The sequence below is a fragment of the Schistocerca nitens genome, chromosome 2 (genome assembly GCF_023898315.1).
Source record: "Schistocerca nitens isolate TAMUIC-IGC-003100 chromosome 2, iqSchNite1.1, whole genome shotgun sequence".
Taxonomy (NCBI): Eukaryota; Metazoa; Arthropoda; class Insecta; order Orthoptera; family Acrididae; genus Schistocerca; species Schistocerca nitens.
Window position 1 is genome coordinate 855,933,863 of NC_064615.1, and position 20,258 is coordinate 855,954,120.

Below are 20,258 nucleotides of genomic sequence, written 5' to 3' on the forward strand. Positions count from 1 at the left end.
TGAATAACATCGGGGAGAGACTACAACCCTGTCTCACTCCTTTCCCAACCACTGCTTCCCTTTCATGCCCCTCAACTCTTATAACTGCCATCTGGTTTCTGTACAAATTGTAAATAGCCTTTCACTCCATGTATTTTACCCCTGTCAACTTCAGAATTTGAAAGAGAGTATTCCCGCTAACGTTGTCAAAAGCTTTCTCTAAGTCTACAAATTCTAGAAACGTAGGTTTGCCTTTTCTTAATGTTTCTTCTAAGATAAATCGTAAGGTTAGTATTGCGTCACGTGTTCCAAAATTTCTACGGAATCCAAACTGATCTTCCCCGAGGTCCGCTTCTACCAGTTTTTCCATTCGTCTGTAAAGAATTCGCTTAGTATTTTGCAGCTGTGACTTATTAAACTGATAGTTCGGTAATTTTCACATCTGTCAACACATGCTTTCTTTGGGATTGGAATTATTATATTCTTCTTGACGTCTGTGGGTATTTCGCCTGTCTATGGAATGTTGTCTACTCCCGGGGCCTTGTTTCGACTCAGGTCTTTCTGTGCTCTGTCAAACTCTTCACGCAGTATCTTATCTCCCACTTCATCTTCATCTACATCCTCTTCCATTTCCATAATATTGTCTTCAAGTACATCGCCCTTGTATAACCCCTCTATATACTCCTTCCACCTTTCTGCCTCCCTTCTTTGCTTAGAACTGGGTTGTCATCTGAGCTCTTGATATTCATACAAGTGGTTCTCTTCTCTCCAAAGGTCTCTTTAATTTTCCTGTAGGCAATATCTATCTTACCCCTAGTGAGACAAGCCTCTACATCCTTACATTTGTCCTCTAGCCATCCCTGCTTAGCCATTTTGCACTTCCTGTCGATCTCATTTTTGAGACGTTTGTATTCCTTTTTGCCTGCTTCATTTACTGCATTTTTATATTTTCTCCTTTCATCAATTAAATTCAATATTTCTTCTGTTACCCAAGGATTTCTGTTAGCCCTCGTCTTTTTACCTACACGATCCTCTGCTGCCTTCACTACTTCATCCCTCAGAGCTACCCATTATTCTTCTACTGTATTTCTTTCCCCCATTCCTGTCAATTGTTCCCTTATGCTCTCCCGGAAACTCTCTACAACCTCTGGTTCTTTCAATTTCTCCAGGTCCCAACTCCTTAAATTCCCACCTTTTTGCAGTTTCTTCAGTTTCAATCTGCAGTTCATAACCAATAGATTGTGGTCAGAATCCACATCTGCCCCTGGAAATGTCTTACAATTTAAAACCTGGTTCCTAAATCTCTGTCTTACATTATATAATCTATCTGATACCTGTTCCGCAGTACTGATGATAAATTGATTTTTGAGGAATATACTCTATTTGGGTTTCTGAATGCAGGCATAAAAAGGAGTGATTCAGTACTACACGTATGTCGTAGCTCCAAGAGCAACACTCAACTGTCGCCTTCCACGTTTTAGGGAAAGAAAAGTCAACCATTAATCTCCCGTCCTGTGAGGCGAAAGCACAGCTTAAGGAACCATTTGTGCAACGGCTTCCATCATCTTGTCAAGAAAGACAAATTTTACAGATTGGAATAAGGCGTCAAACGACAAAAGGTTACGTATTAACAAGAAGTTGTCGAAGTACCTGAAGACGTTTCAAGGAAAAGACAATTATTATTTCCGCGAATATTACGGTTATTTGTGAGAGAGTGGCAGAGGAAAGAAGAATGGGAGACTTTTACCATCATTTTCTTATGTATTTTAGAATATACACGGAGAGAGAGCTGTTTTCATCAGTCGAAATTGTTACTCTTAATTTAGATGACAGTACATAGGGAGAAAGAGTGGACTTGAAGGTGAAATTTAGTGTTTGCAGTTTAATTGCGAACTTGTTGCAAGCTGATAACTGAAACTCTTAAATGCCTCCATCTGAGCTCGAATTAAACTGAGATGACATAATTCGTACGTTAAAGCAGCTTGTTTATCCATTTGCGATGTGCGTAGCATATCCTCAACGACCTGCTAAGTTCGAAATGGCTATTGATTGCATTGTCTAGAAAAGTTTCTCCTGAGCTACAATGATAGTGCTACGCACTGTTCTACGAGATATTTAAACGAATATATTTCAACCATACAGTTTGTTACCAGTTCGTGCCTTATTCTTCAGCTTAAAATATTTGAAAATTTAGGCTCATTCCTCTGAGTTTGTGGACTAGTCATTACGTAAAACGTGAAAGAATCCCAGAGGTCTTCATAGGGTAGTTTTATTTACTTGCTGTTACTTTTAACAGTCTTCAGCAACGTGATTATGCAGCATAGGTTGGAGGACCAGTTAACAATTGCTACAAACAAGTGAGCAAAGCTGGTGTTACTAACTTTTTTGTTAAATTTCCTTCTCGAGTGAAACACCTGACACCGTTCATTAGGGTAACGTAAAACTGCACCTTGTGTCGGAAACAGAGCGGCTGTGGTTTTATACCAACTCAAAAAAAGTACCAACATCTTTGCAAGAATTTGCTACATCCCGTTATTTCGTCGCACATTACCTTGACTTCATTGTAAACAATCTATGTTAACCCTCATATATGACGGTCAAATAAATAGGTAGCAAACAAAACTTGTCACTTAAATTCCCACAGACAATTAACAAGGAGAAAGCACCAAGAACAGAAAAATAATTCAGTTCTAAATGTTTATTTTTTCCTATTTAACAAATAAACATGACAACTATCACGTCAGGACAGAACCTGAAATTTGCTTAATTAATTTCCAAAGTGCCCATCATATTTTAAGATGAAAAAAGGCCATTAAAATCGCAGAATTCGAGTGGCGACCGCACAGAAACGTGCATATTCTCCGCAAATGCTTATGGAAATCCACAGATGTGACTTTCTTCCGGCATAATGTATGACTACGCTCAAGAACGTTTCACTTTTGGCGTGATCGCATAGCTACGTTTCGGAAATACGTATCAGAATACCTACATTGCAGCAGTCGAGGTGTGTACCTAGAAGACGATGCAGAGACGCGATAAGTAACTTCCCTATCTCAAGCAGTAGCCAGGCATACTCTGTACAGTGCCATATCGTCTGCCATAGGTGAGCATCTAGTGACATTTCTGACAACCATCCGCCACTATATTTCGTAAGTCTCTCTGAGGTGTGTTGCGAACGGTGCTTCTAGAAATACTGTCATTTAAGTCTCTCTTTTTTCCATTCGTGAATGCCTCCGTATGAGCTCGAAATAACCCGAGATTACGTAATTCGTATCTTAACGCTGCTTGGTTATCCTTTTGCGACGTACGTAGCATATCCTCGTTGACCTAAGACGTTCGAAATGGCTATTCGTTGCATTGTCGAAAAAACATTCTCCTGAGCTACACTGATAGTGCTATGCAGACTAGATTGTCAAGTTCGTTAACTATGGGGCAAAGTATACACACATACTCAGTTTTGTTGACGGTGTTGGGAGCATACCCAAACATAAGGTTCAAGAACTCACGTGGAGTAAGATCAGGTTCTTTATCACGGCTGTCAATCTCGAGCGCTATCGTCCACGAAGTGACAGCCAAGATATTATACAAATAGTCTACAGCTAATTAGTTAACTACTTAGTGAGTTAGTTACATAGCTCATAGATCATTTCAACGATTATTTTATCGAAATGATGTAGAACGACTCAGTTTACAAGAGATGTACAAAAGATCAGTTTAAACATTACTGCACACATTATCTTTTAGTCGTACTCGTGCAACTAAATATAAAAACGATGTCTTTTTTTTTACTTGTTTTAGTGGCTACCAATTTTGAAGTAGAAATTCGCCAATGGAGTAGGCGTTGTTCAGAAGAAAAGATTTTAAGTTAGATTTAAAACTTGCTTTGCTACCTGTAAGACATTTCCCGATGCTGGGCAAACGATCAGTAAGTTTTTTTGTTGCGTATTGACCATCCTTCTGAGTCACTGAATGCTTTATTAATGTGTAATAAGCGTCATCTTACACTCTAGTGTTGTAGGTATGGACATCACTGTTCTTCTGAAATAGCAATGGCTTTTTTATAACGAATTCATTAATGAATATATGTACTGTGACGGCACAGTTAAAACGCCTAGTTCCCGGAAGACTCACCTATATAACATCCGTGGATGAACACCACATATTATTCTTACTGCTCGCTTTCGTACAGCCAATACTTTCTTTTTAAGCGATGAGTTACGGATGAAAACTATTCCATAAAACATTACTGATTGGAAATACGCAAAATATCTGAAGATGTAATTTTTTGATTCCAAGATAAGCAGTTATACGAAGAGAAAAAGTGGCTGAACTTAATTGTTGTGGAAGCTCGATAATCTGCTTCCACTAGTTTTCATCAGTACATACAACCAAACTTGGAGCTTTGTACCTTGTTTACTGACTCCTGCTCATGTGCTACATCAATTGATGGTATGACTATTTGTTGCTCAGAACTGAAGGTAGAGTTACTCCCTTTTCTAGCGACCCCTTTATAATCCTTGGAAATTATAATTTACTATCTCCTCTGCCGCTTTCTCTTTAATGGGATTTGTGATAACACTAGTATTGCCTGCAAAAAAGAACGATCCTGCTTGTCGAACGTTAAGTGGAAGGTCATTCATGTACACACCTAAGCAGTAGGAGTTGACTCAAAATTGAAACCTGTAGGTCTCCCTCTGTGATTTCTCTCCATTTGGACTGTTGATAAAATATCTATATATCCATACTCTTGCCAAATGTGTGTGCGTGTGTAGGTTGAGCATATATATATATACGTTAAGTGGAAGGTAATTCAAACACACGCCTAAGGAGTAGGTGTGAACTCAAAACTGAAACCTGTGGCATCTTTTCCCCCGTTACATCGGTATATCGGCATCAAATTTAAATATCGAGTACCGTTAATTTTATTTTACATTTTTTTCCTAATTTTCCGTAAATATTTGAAATTGTTCTTTTGCATTTGCAGTAGGAAATAATATTACTTTCATTTTGTGAAAAAGGTCTTGCTACTTTTAGAGCTTTCATCACGTCCAGTAATTCACTTTGACTGTGTGAAGCAAGTATAAACGGCACAAAAGAAGAAGATGGATTGCACTGGCGGCTGGCCGTATGAGTGGAATAACAAGATTTTCGATGTGAAGATATTGCGTTAAAAACAGCTTTCAAATGCAACGAGTATTCTATTTCTACACATCGGAATTCGTCAAAAGCAACTGCTGAAAATGATGAACAAAAATCAAAATGGCAAGACTGGCCTTTGAGGTGGGCGGAGGCGTTTGATAGGAAATGATTATGTAATCGGCGCTCGGCACTAGCAACAGAAACTCCAACGTTTAGCTTCACCACGAAATTTTGACAATACAAATGCTGGGTCGCTGGCGTTATTAGAAATGAAAAAAAAAAAAAAACAGGGATGTCGACATGAAGCGTTCCAGATAAATTCGATATGTGATGAAACCGAACGACGGATCCATCGGACACCCTTTATTGTGCCACGTACATGCAGTTACCATTGATACCAAAGTGGTTATCGACAACTGTGAACGTGCATCGTTTTTCTTTCAGATCTCCCTCTAAGGGGGATAGGCAAGACGCTAGCTAGTGGATGCACAGAATATCTAATAATAAATCAATATTTAAATATACAGCTTTAAAACAACACAGTTTGAATCTTTTAATATAACTTGTGCATTCTGTTTCTTAACTATGATTTAAACCACCTGTGCATACGCCGTCGGTTCCATGAAGCTTGTGTTTCTCTAAGAGACTAACATGGTCTATCAGTCAAATGCCGTAGAAAGATCACAAAAAGTAACAACTGGGGATATTTTATTATTTAAGGCTCGTACTGTTTGTTGAGTGAATTTATAAAATGCATTCTCAGTCGAGCCATCCTTGTGGCATTCAGACGTGATATGCTAAGTAAGCTGTTTCTAAAGTGTGAGAGTACTCTTCAGCATTACTTTTGGAAAAAGGGTGTCGAACGACCCAGTGAAGTCATAAAGAGTAATCACGGACATATGGTGATACAAGTTTCCTTCCCTTTTATTGTCATTTTAGTTCTCTGTGAAGGAATGAGCTGACAGCAGATGAAACTGATCTCGAAAGAATTGAATTTTAGACACTGATTTAAAAAGGGAAAGAAAGAACAGGAGATACGATTATTTGATTTTAAATTTTTATTTTAAGAGAACTGAAGATTTTTGAAACTTCGAGATGCCATTTTTCACAAGAATAAAAAATTATAAAAACCTGTACTGATGCTGGTATTATTTAATTTTGGTGTTCGTGATGGAGAGGAAAATATTTTTGCAGTTACGTGTCCCTGTAAAACGAAGATGTTATACGTATACGGAGAAGTAGGGACAAAAGGATGGACTGGGATGGTAATATGACGGAGCATAGTTACCTATGGCTAATGGTAAGCGTATTTGTGTGGACGATTTCACGATTGCAAAGTGGATGTCGGTCGGCTTCAAGCTGGATAAGATGGTCGAGGCAGGAAGTTGCGAAGAGAATGGAATGTGATTGTAATGTTGTAGAATGATACCTGAATTGGTAATTACGGGTAGGGCACTGAATGGCCGGTCAGAATTCCGGTTATTGTACTGTGTTCGAGGTGCTGGATATGTGAGTTAATTTCTTGAAAGACGTTCTTGAGACTGGTAGATGTTTGGAGGAGTGGCGATCCAGGCAGCATTGACATCATTGTGGGGTGAAAGAGGAAAGTATTCGTGAGAACAAAGCAAGAAATATATATATTACGATTGCGACCAGTTAGAAATTTTGCTTGATGTCAGGTTTTGTATTGCATATTGAAGAGACTCGCATTCCATTACACCTATGTCTCATGATTTCGTCCCAGATACTCGACTGTGAGAGGAATGTGTTTTTTGATGAATGAAAGTAGGAAGTAGAGACTCATTATGCAGATTAAATTGAAGTTCCATTTGTAACGCCACGCGCCCAGGAAATTTAAATTACATGGAGAGAGGACGAGTTGGAGAGCTCTATGAGGACCTCGATAGGCGGTGTTAGCAAATAGGAAGAAGCAGGTTGGTTTTGGATGTTTGGGTCTTCCCGCAGAGCAAAGGATTTATGTGAGGTATAGGCTCACCTATATCTGGATGAAATATGCCAGGGCAAGTGTGGTTGATGGTGACATATGTAGGACGGTGATGGAGAAAAGGAGCTGTAACGTAGTCGTAATTTACTGGGGAAGCTTAATTCTGTAGCCAGTAGAATATATTATAATGGTTTTTGGGGCTTTGGTTACGGACGTGGCACATTTTCATTTATTGATGGTAGGTAAGTGGGTATGACTGAGTGATACGAACCTTCCATTCCTATACGGGAAGCTGGTGGTCCCACAGAACGACATGAGCTGTGACTATGGGCCCAGCACCTCCTTGCTGTAGCCAAGCAGCAGCAGTCACCGGCGTTATCGGTGTATTTTCATCGAACTAAGACCTTCATACAACAGACATAGCTACGTCTCGGTGTAGACTTTAGAGAACCGTATTGAATAAATGGCAAGCATTTTGTATCTCAAGTACTTAGAATAATAATAATAATAATGATAATATGCCATCAGGTCAGCCCGATCGACGAGTTACGGATCGAAAATGTAAAACGGCTTCCAGAACCGGTAATCTAGGAAAGTAAAAAGTGATGCTTAGCGTTTTATACCTCTACGTCCGTTGTTCTAGAGAATAATGCATCAACGTATATTGCACGTGAGTCCGATACTCCAGCATAGCACATACGGTGCGTTCCATGCCCAGTTATTTATCGTGACGGATCTCCTGTTTACTGTTGACCTTAAAATCAATCAATTTACGTAATTGGATTTATTTGACCCGGTCAAAGGATACCAACGGTAGCTTGCTGTATGGAGGATCATCTATTCGAGTGAGAAAAAGAAATTCCACTTTCGCTGTATAATTTAGAACTGGTACCCAAACGGTGCCCCGTCGTCAGCTGCAAGAGACCGTACCACCCCTCTAGACCGAGGCTGCAGCAATGGTTCCACCTCCAGTCCCTGTCATGTTGACTACAGGATGCTTTTTGCTAACTGCGGATGCACACGACGCCTGCAAATCTCAGATACCAGTAATTCAGAAGTGGCCACCATTTTGATACGGAAGTGTTGCCTTCCATTTCCTTGGGAGCGGCCTTGCGTTAAGACTGTGTCGTTTTTTCCTTTTTTTTTTTTCACGCAAATCCGAACGAGCTGGGAATGAACAGAAAAGTGTTCCAAACTGATAACATATAATTTTGGATTGTCAGTGACGACAGTCTTCCGAAAATCTTAATTGAAACAGGGGAATGAATTCACTCAAGTCAGAAAGTCACAAGATTAACACTATCAAAATTTATTGTTTACGCTATTGACAGCCAATAAATTTACTCATAGTTTAACTTACACGTATTTTACATAAAATTTATCGAATTCAAACATTATCGGTGATTGTTTTCAAATTTTATACGTAAGTAAAATTCATTGTTCTATATTCATAGCACTATTTGAGACTATACCGTAATACATCCAAAACAAATCAATTGGTGATTTTTATTAATTTTTACAAAAAAAAGTCAAAAATTACCGCTATGGTGCGAAACAATCTCCCGACTGCATACAATATTATAATTTGTCCCGATTTGCAAAGACATGAATTTTTAACATAAGATTCAACGGATGTAAATCTACATAACATTTGATTTTTATGCAACAAATTAATTCAGAAAATTTCACTCTTACACTACCAAGCACAGTTACGTCGCAGTTATTAGTTTACATACATTTAAATCAGGTAATTACGTTGGAGACATCCTGTTTCTACTTACATGATAAAACCAACGAAAACTCAGAAAGCTGCTTTAAAATAAAGCGAAACAAGAAAGCAAAAAATGATTTTCAGAAGAGAGAATGCTTGCTAGGTTCAAAGTTACAAATTAGAATTTTATGTCATCATAGGAAGTTAGGCATCAAATATCGGCAATGCGTTACCATCAGGAGATGTTTTAACGCTAACACAGACCTCGGATCCTAGTCTCATAGCCATAAAAATACATAGTTTACTCCTTGACGAAACTTCTAGATTTCGTACATTATAATTCTAATGAACTTTGCAATACTAAAAAAAAAGAAAAAACATCTCTTCCTCCGCTCCAGAAAATATGATCAGTTAAATGAAATCATGACAAAGCTGATTCTGAAGATTCGTGACACGCGTAAAAGACGAACTGAACCAACTTCTTCCCCACTGATGAATAAACTGCCTGGAGCGTTCGGTATGAAAGTTGTTTAGCGTTGTGATATACTTACATACATCATCTCAGACAAATCCAGATACTCGAGGGAACATACCTGAAAAAGAAGAGAGTAACACAATATTATATTCAGCAACAGTAAGTGAAAATGGTTGCAGGGACACGCTAGTATGACATGTGCTAGGGCATTCATCGATAATGATACTAAAGACGAGGAAGAAAATTTTGCTGTTACGTAATGTAGTAAAATATGTAAAAGATCATGAAACGTGTCTCAGAAAAGATTGTTACTGTCTGCGAGCAATTTTCCTCCTACTACGCCCTGAATGACTACAGAAGAAACATTACAAACTCATTTCCCTTAACAGTCAATGTGTAAAGCCACTCTGAAATTACGCGAATACGAATAAATCAAACATTAATATTCTTTGTTCTGTGAAGAACTGTCAAAGGCTAAAATAATCGTATATTTATGGAGGGTTCTTCAATCAACATAGCCCTGAGTTTTTAAGTCCAGCTATAGACTGTGAGAAAAAAGACTGGTAGCCTACAAAGATAACACTCCTGCTTTGTGTATGGTGTTAAAGCTTACGAATAAATAACCGAGTTATATGCTGTAGTGGTTAAGAAGAACAGTGTCTGAATCTCTCTTCAGCTGTTCATATTTATACTGAAATGAATCTGGTGATGAGACGTGGCCTCTTTCTTACCCTGTCTTTCCCGTCCGAGCTTATTATCGATGTCTAATGACAACTTCATCAACGATATATTAAAAAGTAATCAGCCTTCCGCTTTTTAATGGAATATATAGAAGATTTCTCTCACTTAAGTTGCATCTATTTCTTTTATTTTGGTATCCGATAAGACACATACCCTTAAAATAATGAAACATTCGAGTCATAATTGGTGTGGCTAGCTGACTATGATAATACGAGTGAGAACGTGTAAACGTTTCGTTACCAAAGCCAACCTTTCGTATAACCGTATGTGTACTCCATAGTGTCAGTACCACTATTTTTAGATAAAGCTGTCAAGAAAAGAACAGATTGCTTGGTAAAGATATTACTAAACATTCGAGTGAAGAATTGAAAAAAATAATAACTAATATCTTGAAGTTCCACGGACGTTCTCATATTTAACAATAACTTTCAAAATTTTCACCTTACAGTTGATGAAATATTCGATTTATAAGGATGATGGTTATGATTTTCCCACAAGTTCTGTCGAAGTACGATAAAATCGCAATACGAATCTAGTGATGTGGAAGAGTTGCCGACTACAAAAAAAAAAAAAAAAAAAAGGCTCTGAGCACTAAGTGACAACTTCTGAGGTTATCAGTCCCCTAGAACTTAGAACTACTTAAACCTAACTAACCTAAGAACATCACAAACATCCATGCCAGATTCAGGATTCGAACCTGAGACCGTAGCGGTCTCTCGGTTCCAGACTGTAGCGCCTAGAACCGCTCGGCCACCCCTATTAGTTATAGGGAGCTCCAACGTTAGGCGGGTTATGGAGCCCCTCAGGAAAATAGCGGGTAGGTCGGGGAAGAATGCCAGTGTGCACTCGGTGTGCTTGCCGGGGGGTCTCGTCCGTAATGTGGAGGAGGCCCTTCCGGCAGCTATTGAACGCACTGGGTGTGACCGGCTGCAGATAGTAGCACATGTCGGAACGAATGACGCCTGCCGCTTGGGTTCTGAGGCCATCCTTGGTTCCTTCCGGCGGCTGGCTGATTTGGTGAAGACAACCAGCATCGCACGCGGAGTGCAAGCTGAGCTTAATATCTGCAGCATAGTGCCCAGAGTCGATCGCGGTCCTCTGGTTTGGAGCCGTGTGGAGGGTCTAAACCAGAGGCTCAGACGACTCTGCGACTATAATGGTTGCAAATTCATCGACCTCCGTTATTGGGTGGAGAACTGTAGGGCCCCCTAGACAGGTCAGGCGTGCACTACACACCGGAAGCAGCTACTAGGGTAGCAGAGTACGTGTGGCGTGCACACGGGGGTTTTTTAGGTTAGAGGGACCCCCCCTTGGGCGAAACGATAAAATACTTGACGGCTTACCAGAGAGAACATCAGCATCGTTGATAAAGAACGTCCGTCCTCAGAGACCAAAAACAGGAAAAGTTAACGTAATATTGGTAAACTGCAGGAGTATCCAGGGCAAGGTTCCTGAATTAGTATCGCTTATTGAAGGAAATAGTGCGCATATAGTATTAGGAACGGAAAGTTGGTTAAAACCGGAAGTGAACAGTAACGAAATCCTAGACACAGAATGGAATATATACCGCAAGGATAGGATAAACGAAAATGGTGGAGGAGTATTTATAGCAGTAAAGAATTCAATAATATCCAGTGAAGTTATTAGCGAATGCGAATGTGAAATAATCTGGGTTAAGTTAAGTATCAAAGGTGGGTCACATATGATAGTCGGATGCTTCTATAGACCACCTGCATCAGCAACCGTAGTAGTTGAGCGCCTCAGAGAGAACCTGCAGAACGTCGTGAAGAAGTTTCGTGATCATACTATTGTAATAGGGGGAGACTTCAATCTACCAGGTATAGAATGGGATAGTCAAACAATCAGAACTGGAGCCAGGGACAGAGACTCTTGTGACATTATCCTGACTGCCTTGTCCGAGAATTACTTCGAGCAGATAGAGAACCAACTCGTGAAGCTAACGTTTTAGACCTCATAGCAACAAATAGACCGGAACTTTTCGACTCCGTGAATGTAGAAGAGGGTATCAGTGATCATAAGTCAGTGGTTGCATCAATGACTACAAGTGTAATAAGAAATGCCAAGAAAGGAAGGAAAATATATTTGCTTAACAAGAGTGATAGGGCACAAATAGCAGAATATCTGAGTGACCACCATCAAACGTTCATTTCTGAGGAAGAGGATGTGGAACAAAAATGGAAAAAATTCAGAAACATCGTCCAGTACGCCTTAGATAAGTTCGTACCGACTAAGGTCCAAAGCGAGGGGAAAGATCCACCGTGGTATAACAATCATGTACGAAAGGTACTACGGAAACAAAGAAAGCTTCAATAGGTTTAAGAGTAGTCGAATCATAGCTGATAAGGAAAAGCTGAACGAAGCGAAAAAGAGCGTAAAGAGAGCAATGAGAGAAGCATTCAACGAATTCGAACATAAAACATTGGCAAACAATCTAAACAAGAACCCTAAAAAGTTTTGGTCATATGTAAAATCGGTAAGCGGATCTAAATCCCCTATTCAGTCACTCGTTGACCACGATGGCACCGAAACAGAGGACGACCGAAGAAAGGCAGAAATACTGAATTCAGTGTTCCGAAACTGTTTCACTGCGGAAAATCGTAACACGGTCCCTGACTTCAGCCGTCGCACGGACGCCAAAATGGAAAATATTGAAATAAACGATATCGGAATTGAAAAACAACTGCTATCACTTAGTAGCGGAAAAACATCCGGACCAGACGAGATACCCGTAAGATTCTACAGTGATTATGCTAAAGAACTTGCCCCCTTTCTATCAGCAATTTATCGTAGATCTCTGGAAGAACGTAAAGTACCTAGCGACTGGAAGAAAGCGCAGGTCGTTCCCATTTTCAAGAAGGGTCATAAATCAGATGCGAATAATTATAGGCCTATTTCGCTTACGTCAATCTGTTGTAGAATAATGGAACATGTTTTATGTTCTCGTATTATGACGTTCTTAGATAATACAAATCTCCTTCATCATAACCAACATGGATTCCGCAAACAGAGATCATGTGAAACTCAGCTCGCCCTATTTGTCCAAGAAATTCACAGTGCCGTAGACACTGGCGAGCAGATTGATGCCGTATTCCTGGACTTCAGGAAGGCATTTGATACGGTTCCGCACTTACGTTTAGTGAAAAAAATACGAGCTTACGGAATATCGGACCAGGTTTGTGATTGGATTCAGGATTTCCTAGAAGAAAGAACACAACATGTCATTCTTAACGGTTCAAAATCTGCAGATGTAGAGGTAATTTCGGGAGTACCGCAAGGAAGCGTGATAGGACCTTTATTGTTTACAATATACATAAATGACTTAGTTGACAACATCGGTAGCTCCGTGAGGCTATTTGCAGATGACACGGTTGTCTACAAGAAAGTAGCAACATCAGAAGACTCGTACGTACTCCAGGAAGACCTGCAGAGGATTAATGAATGGTGCGACAGCTGGCAGCTTTCCCTAAACGTAGATAAATGTAATATAATGCGCATACATAGGGGCAGAAATCCATTCCAGTACGATTATGCCATAGGTGGTAAATCATTGGAAGCGGTAACGACCGTAAAATACTTAGGAGTTACTATCCGGAGCGATCTGAAGTGGAATGATCACATAAAACAAATAGTGGGAAAAGCAGGCGCCAGGTTGAGATTCATAGGAAGAATTCTAAGAAAATGTGACTCATCGACGAAAGAAGTAGCTTACAAAACGCTTGTTCGTCCGATTCTTGAGTATTGCTCATCAGTATGGGACCCTTACCAGGTTGGATTAATAGAAGAGATAGACATGATCCAGCGAAAAGCAGCGCGATTCGTCATGGGGACATTTAGTCAGCGCGAGAGCGTTACGGAGATGCTGAACAAGCTCCAGTGGCGGACACTTCAAGAAAGGCGTTACGCAATACGGAGAGGTTTATTATCGAAATTACGAGAGAGCACATTCCGGGAAGAGATGGGCAACATATTACTACCGCCCACATATATCTCGCGTAATGATCACAACGAAAAGATCCGAGAAATTAGAGCAAATACGGAGACTTACAAGCAGTCGTTCTTCCCACGCACAATTCGTGAATGGAACAGGGAAGGGGGGATCAGATAGTGGTACAATAAGTACCCTCCGCCACACACCGTAAGGTGGCTCGCGGAGTATAGATGTAGATGTAGATGTAGATGTAAAAGGAGAAAGTAGATGGCTGCATGTAATATTGTACTTCGGTTCATTATTCGAGACACCTTTGCCAATACTTCACAATAATAGTGCTGTGGAAAGTGGTTTTATTCAAACGTAGACCTAAGTAATTTAGACACATATAGAATTCACTTTTCTGTTCTCCGTAATCGAAGAACTTAACTATATTCTTGTCAACATCGGCGGAGGTACTTATTTTTCCAGAAGGGAACAGTTCTGCGATTTCCTTTCGTCCGTGATATACACTTCGTCTTGTGACACTGCTCTCGGCAGAGATCTGCCCTTGTAACTGATGGCTCCCTTTGTACCTGTTCAGCTTCCCAGATATAAAAAGCCGAGTGCGGAATCCGTTGGTCCCGATCCGAGGAAGTCGTATATCTTTCTGTTTCCCCCCCTCGCGGCCTCCATCCTTTATCCTCAGCCATCTCTGCGAGCGCAGCAAATTGGCCGTACTGGTGGGCGCACACACACACACACACACACACACACACACACACACACACTGGCAGCATGCGCCTGGACTCGCTTTATCGCTCGCGGCTGCTTCGGCTAACTACAGGAGCGAGGGCCATTGTGCCCGGCCGGCCCCTGTGTGGTCGGCAACACTTGACGCCTGCCTCGCCGGACGCCCCCTGTGGGGCAGCACCTGCTGCGAGACGACGAATTCGCCTTTACGCCTAGCAAATAGCCGCCCTTGCGAGTTCCAGGTCCCATGGCAACACGTCGGCCGAACTTTGATCTCTCCACCGTGGTCCACTTCCTCTTCCCCAACCTGTGCTGACGTAACTGACCTACCAGCAGCGTAGGTCATCTGAAGCACATTGTGAGCAGGACGCAAACTGACATTGATGGAACTATATCTTTCCACATAAATAACAGACAGGGAAAACAGCCAGCAAATAATAAAGGACGTAGGGTGCAAGTGTTGCTCTGAGATGAAAAGGTTGGCGCAGAAGAATAATTTGTAATGTGATGCTTGAAAACAATCGTAATATTTACAGTGAATAAGCTTAATATTCGGACACTAAGAGATTTTTACTTTGCTGCATCATAACTGTATTTTGAATACAATAAAAATATAACATATCCACGTATTATATGAAGGTAGATGTCTGGTATATAACAGTATGAATTATGTTTACACAACGTATACCACTCGTTAAATAATACGATTGAAATAAAACACTCTTCAACAGTCGCGTTACTTTAATATTCGGACAGATGGCAGTGCCGCACTTGTTTCCACCGTTCACACCGGGGTAAATACGTCGAGTCAGAAGGCAAGAGTGTGTTTACAAGCGCGGTCGACGGTCCAGACGGTATGATGCCACGCAAAGGTAATACTAGTCTTGAGAGACGACAGCTTGTGATTTTTCACAACACGAAAGGTAAATCATATACACTTCTGGAAATTGAAATAAGAACACCGTGAATTTATTGTCCCAGGAAGGGGAAACTTTATTGACACATTCCTGGGGTCAGATACATCACATGATCACACTGACAGAACCACAGGCACATAGACACAGGCAACAGAGCATGCACAATGTCGGCACTAGTACAGTGTATATCCACCTTTCGCAGCAATGCAGGCTGCTATTCTCCCATGGAGACGATCGTAGAGATGCTGGATGTCGTCCTGTGGAACGGCTTGCCATGCCATTTCCACCTGGCGCCTCAGTTGGACCAGCGTTCGTGCTGGACGTGCAGACCGCGTGAGACGACGCTTCATCCAGTCCCAAACATGCTCAATGGGGGACAGATCCGGAGATCTTGCTGGCCAGGGTAGTTGACTTACACCTTCTAGAGCACGTTGGGTGGCACGGGATACATGCGGACGTGCATTGTCCTGTTGGAACAGCAAGTTCCCTTGCCGGTCTAGGAATGGTAGAACGATGGGTTCGATGACGGTTTGGATGTACCGTGCACCTCGACGATCACCAGTGGTGTACGGCCAGTGTAGGAGATCGCTCCCCACACCATGACGCCGGGTGTTGGCCCTGTGTGCCTCGGTCGTATGCAGTCCTGATTGTGGCGCTCACCTGCACGGCGCCAAACACGCATACGACCATCATTGGCACCAAGGCAGAAGCGACTCTCATCGCTGAAGACGACACGTCTCCATTCGTCCCTCCATTCACGCCTGTCGCGACACCACTGGAGGCGGGCTGCACGATGTTGGGGCGTGAGCGGAAGACGGCCTAACAGTGTGCGGGACCGTAGCCCAGCTTCATGGAGACGGTTGCGAATGGTCCTCGCCGATACCCCAGGAGCAACAGTGTCCCTAATTTGCTGGGAAGTGGCGGTGCGGTCCCCTACGGCACTGCGTAGGATCCTACGGTCTTGGCGTGCATCCGTGCGTCGCTGCGGTCCGGTCCCAGGTCGACGGGCACGTGCACCTTCCGCCGACCACTGGCGACGACATCGATGTACTGTGGAGACCTCACGCCCCACGTGTTGAGCAATTCGGCGGTACGTCCACCCGGCCTCCCGCATGCCCACTATACGCCCTCGCTCAAAGTCCGTCAACTGCACATACAGTTCACGTCCACGCTGTCGCGGCATGCTACCAGTGTTAAAGACTGCGATGGAGCTCCGTATGCCACGGCAAACTGGCTGACACTGACGGCGGCGGTGCACAAATGCTGCGCAGCTTGTAACGCCGGAAATGCATATCCTCCTATTTCCATCTATTGTACTGTAAGTTTTTTCCTTAGTTTGTTACCTGAATATATGACATTTCTGTGCCTTTATATATTGTAATTGTTTTACTATTTGTATATATATATATATATATATATATATATATATATATATATATATATATATATATATATATATATGCATTTATGTCGATGTATAATTGGTTTGTTTCGTAAATATTATTTGTATTATTTGTATTTTTACGCTGGGTCTTGCCTAGGGAAAACTGCTATCGAACGATTACATCGATAGGTCGTGTGAAGAATCAAAGTGTGTAGGATCTTTGGTAGTGTTAACTCTGCCGCGTGGAGCGAGGGCAGGGCAGTTGGGGTCTGGCTGGAGTAGCGAGTGGAGCAGGTGTGTGGTGTGACGCTCCCGCGAGTTGCCGCGCTTTCGGGGTTTAGCAGCATGTAACTGCGCTCGACTTGCTATGTTAGTTTCTGGCACGGTGTCGCGGACGGGAAGCATTAGCCGGCGCACATCAAGAGCCCGTTTCGTTTGGTGACCGTGTCGAGAAGAAGGCGCGCCAACATCCAGCTTCTGCAACAGCGACGGCCGACAATGAGTGACCGTCGCCACCTCCTCGATCGACGGCTTCAAACCTTCAATCAACTAACAAGGAAGACTAAAAGCACGTAAAGTTTCAGAACTGTATGGCAGACCTCAGCTTTTCACATTGTTCCATTTGCCTCGCAAAATTACAGCAACTTAGCATGAACCTTTGTTGCTCATTGTCCCAATTGCATTACCAAGCAGGGTCCCTTCCTTTTCCGAAATGAAACCGAGTGTCGTTGAAATTCAGACGCCAGCATTAAAGTACTATCATTGCATTTCATTACTTTAGTTTCAAAGTGCAGTTAAAGCATAGCTGGCTACAATAGTTAGATTACACAAGCACAAATTAAGAGTGCGAGTTTTGTTAGCATATTTTAGCTTACCTGTGACTGCAGCTCAGCTTGGTACGTACTAAATTTTATTATTGTTAATCATTCAGAATCATTTAATTCAAGTTCATAGTTAAATCTCTTGTTTCTAAATTGCGTAGAGTCAAGTTGCTTTTGAAATGATTGTTGAGGTAGTCCAAGACTAACCGTATTCTGCTGGATTTCGATGTGCTTCAGAAAGAAAGCTCACTATTAACTTCAGTCACTAAATTAACTTTCGATTTTCCAGTTTTATTAATTCTTTTGCTAAATTAAGTCAGAGTGTAGCGAAATTTATTACTTCTGACAAACTTTCAGTTTTCACACAACACGTGTCAACCTTTAGTTGCCACGCTTCTAGTGCTAATTATATGTGTAATAACCTTCCTTTTTCAGTTACTATAGTAATTGTCCTTAGGACTGGCGACCGCGATTTCCCCCAAATCTCAAATATCTAATTACCGCTAGTTAATTGTTGACGTAACGGCCGCACATTTACTTTCTTTATTAACTTTACCCCTTTTCAAAATTAATTTCCACCAGTTTCATTTGCATTTTTCCTTTCATTTAGATGTAACCCTTTCCTCCCTCTTTACCGACAGATTAACTTCGGTGACGATTGCTTTTCCAAAATTCCCATTAGGTACACGCGGTTTAATTTTTCACTGTCATTAAGGTCGATAAGTGAGGGGGAGGTTACACGTGGCGACCGTGACAGGACAATCTTCAAATATGAAGTTGTTCTGGACACGAATTTTGCATTGTGCAAATCTCGTAACAATGTACTGGTTACGAAATGGTCGATACGTCAGCGAGAATATTAGTCTGAGGAATCCTAATTAGATTTGAGATTTGTTATTTATATTGAAAATTATTAAAATGAGTGAAGGCAACAATTACCAGAATTTGGTAGACTTGGGTACGGAACAATCGGTCGAACAGTGGGAAACACGCACCGCGGTACCGATTGTTCAGGGGCAGGCGGCTAGCATGAAAGACGCGACCGCCGAGACGCAACAAAGAGCAGAAATGGAATTCCAAACATTAGAAAATGTTTCGGAATCGGAAGTGAAAATCAAATCGGAATCCCTTGATGACGAATACGGGGGGACAATTAAAGAGGAAGCCGCTACGGAAGTAAAACCGGTAGTTTCCGGGAATTTAACTGATTTATTGAATGTTTTGATTAACGAAATCAAGGCTCAGTCTAGCAAGATAGAAACTCAATCGGCAGAAATTAAAGCTCAGTCTGAAAAAATTGACAGGAAGCTAGACAATCAGAACAAAGCTATTAATGTTGTTAACAATAATGTTGGAATTGTTAACACAAAAGTTGATAAAATCAAAGAAGATATTGTTGTGCTTAATACCGAAATCGGTAATCTTAAACAGGAAATGATAGGCGTTCAGGCGGAAATTGCGAGCATAAATACGCGTTTTAATTCCGAAATTAGCAGAATCGAGAAAAGTGTAGGAGACGCAGTTGCTCCGATCATCGAGAATAAGGTGACGGAACAAATTCAATTAGTGAGAAAAGACGATCAACAGAAGGTGGAAACTTTAAAGGTTTTAGTATCCGAAGTAGATACCAAAGTGAGGAAGCAGGCTAATACCTGCGAAGAGAAAAAGAGGGAAGTGGAAACGCTTGCGACAACCACTTGCCAAGTGATTACGAGAGTGTCGGAATTAGAAAAGAAACTTGAAGAAAAACAGAGCTATGTGCCAATCTTTGCACATAGTTCGGAATTGTTGACGAAAGAGGAGCGGTTCGACCCCTTGAAAAAAGGCGGTATACACGCGACGGATTTCATTAAAAACTGTGAAAGAGTTTTACCCAGATCATGGACTAATGAGAGAAAAATTAATGCGGTTATTGATGTGTTGGCTGGTGATGCCAAGCGTTGGGGCTTAAACCTCAACATTACGAACCTGACCTTTGACGAGTTTAAAAATTTGTTTCTGGCTGAATACTGGTCAGAGCAAAAACAGCAAAGTGTCTGGCGCGAATTTGTCGTATCGATGCCTTTCGATGCGAATTCGCGCGGCTCGATGAAGGAGTTTTGTGAGGGCTGGATCCGCAAGTTGGAATATTTGCGTGATCGCCGCACGGAATCCGAAATAGTCTGGGAACTCTACAAGAAGCTTCCAGATGATACAAAACGCTACGTAGGAAGCAATTACAGGACAATCAATCATTTCCTGGAAAGAGTTGAGGACGAGGACAATTGGCGCAATAATCGCGATACTGGTAGAGGCCGTGGTAACAACAACGGGTACCACAGCAACCACAACAATCATAACTATGGGAATAATGCATACCGCAATCTTGGCAGCAAAAACAATAGTGGTTCGGGCCGTAATGACAATCGATACACTGCAAATAATAACAGGAATGACGGAAACCAGTATCATACTAGCGTGATACG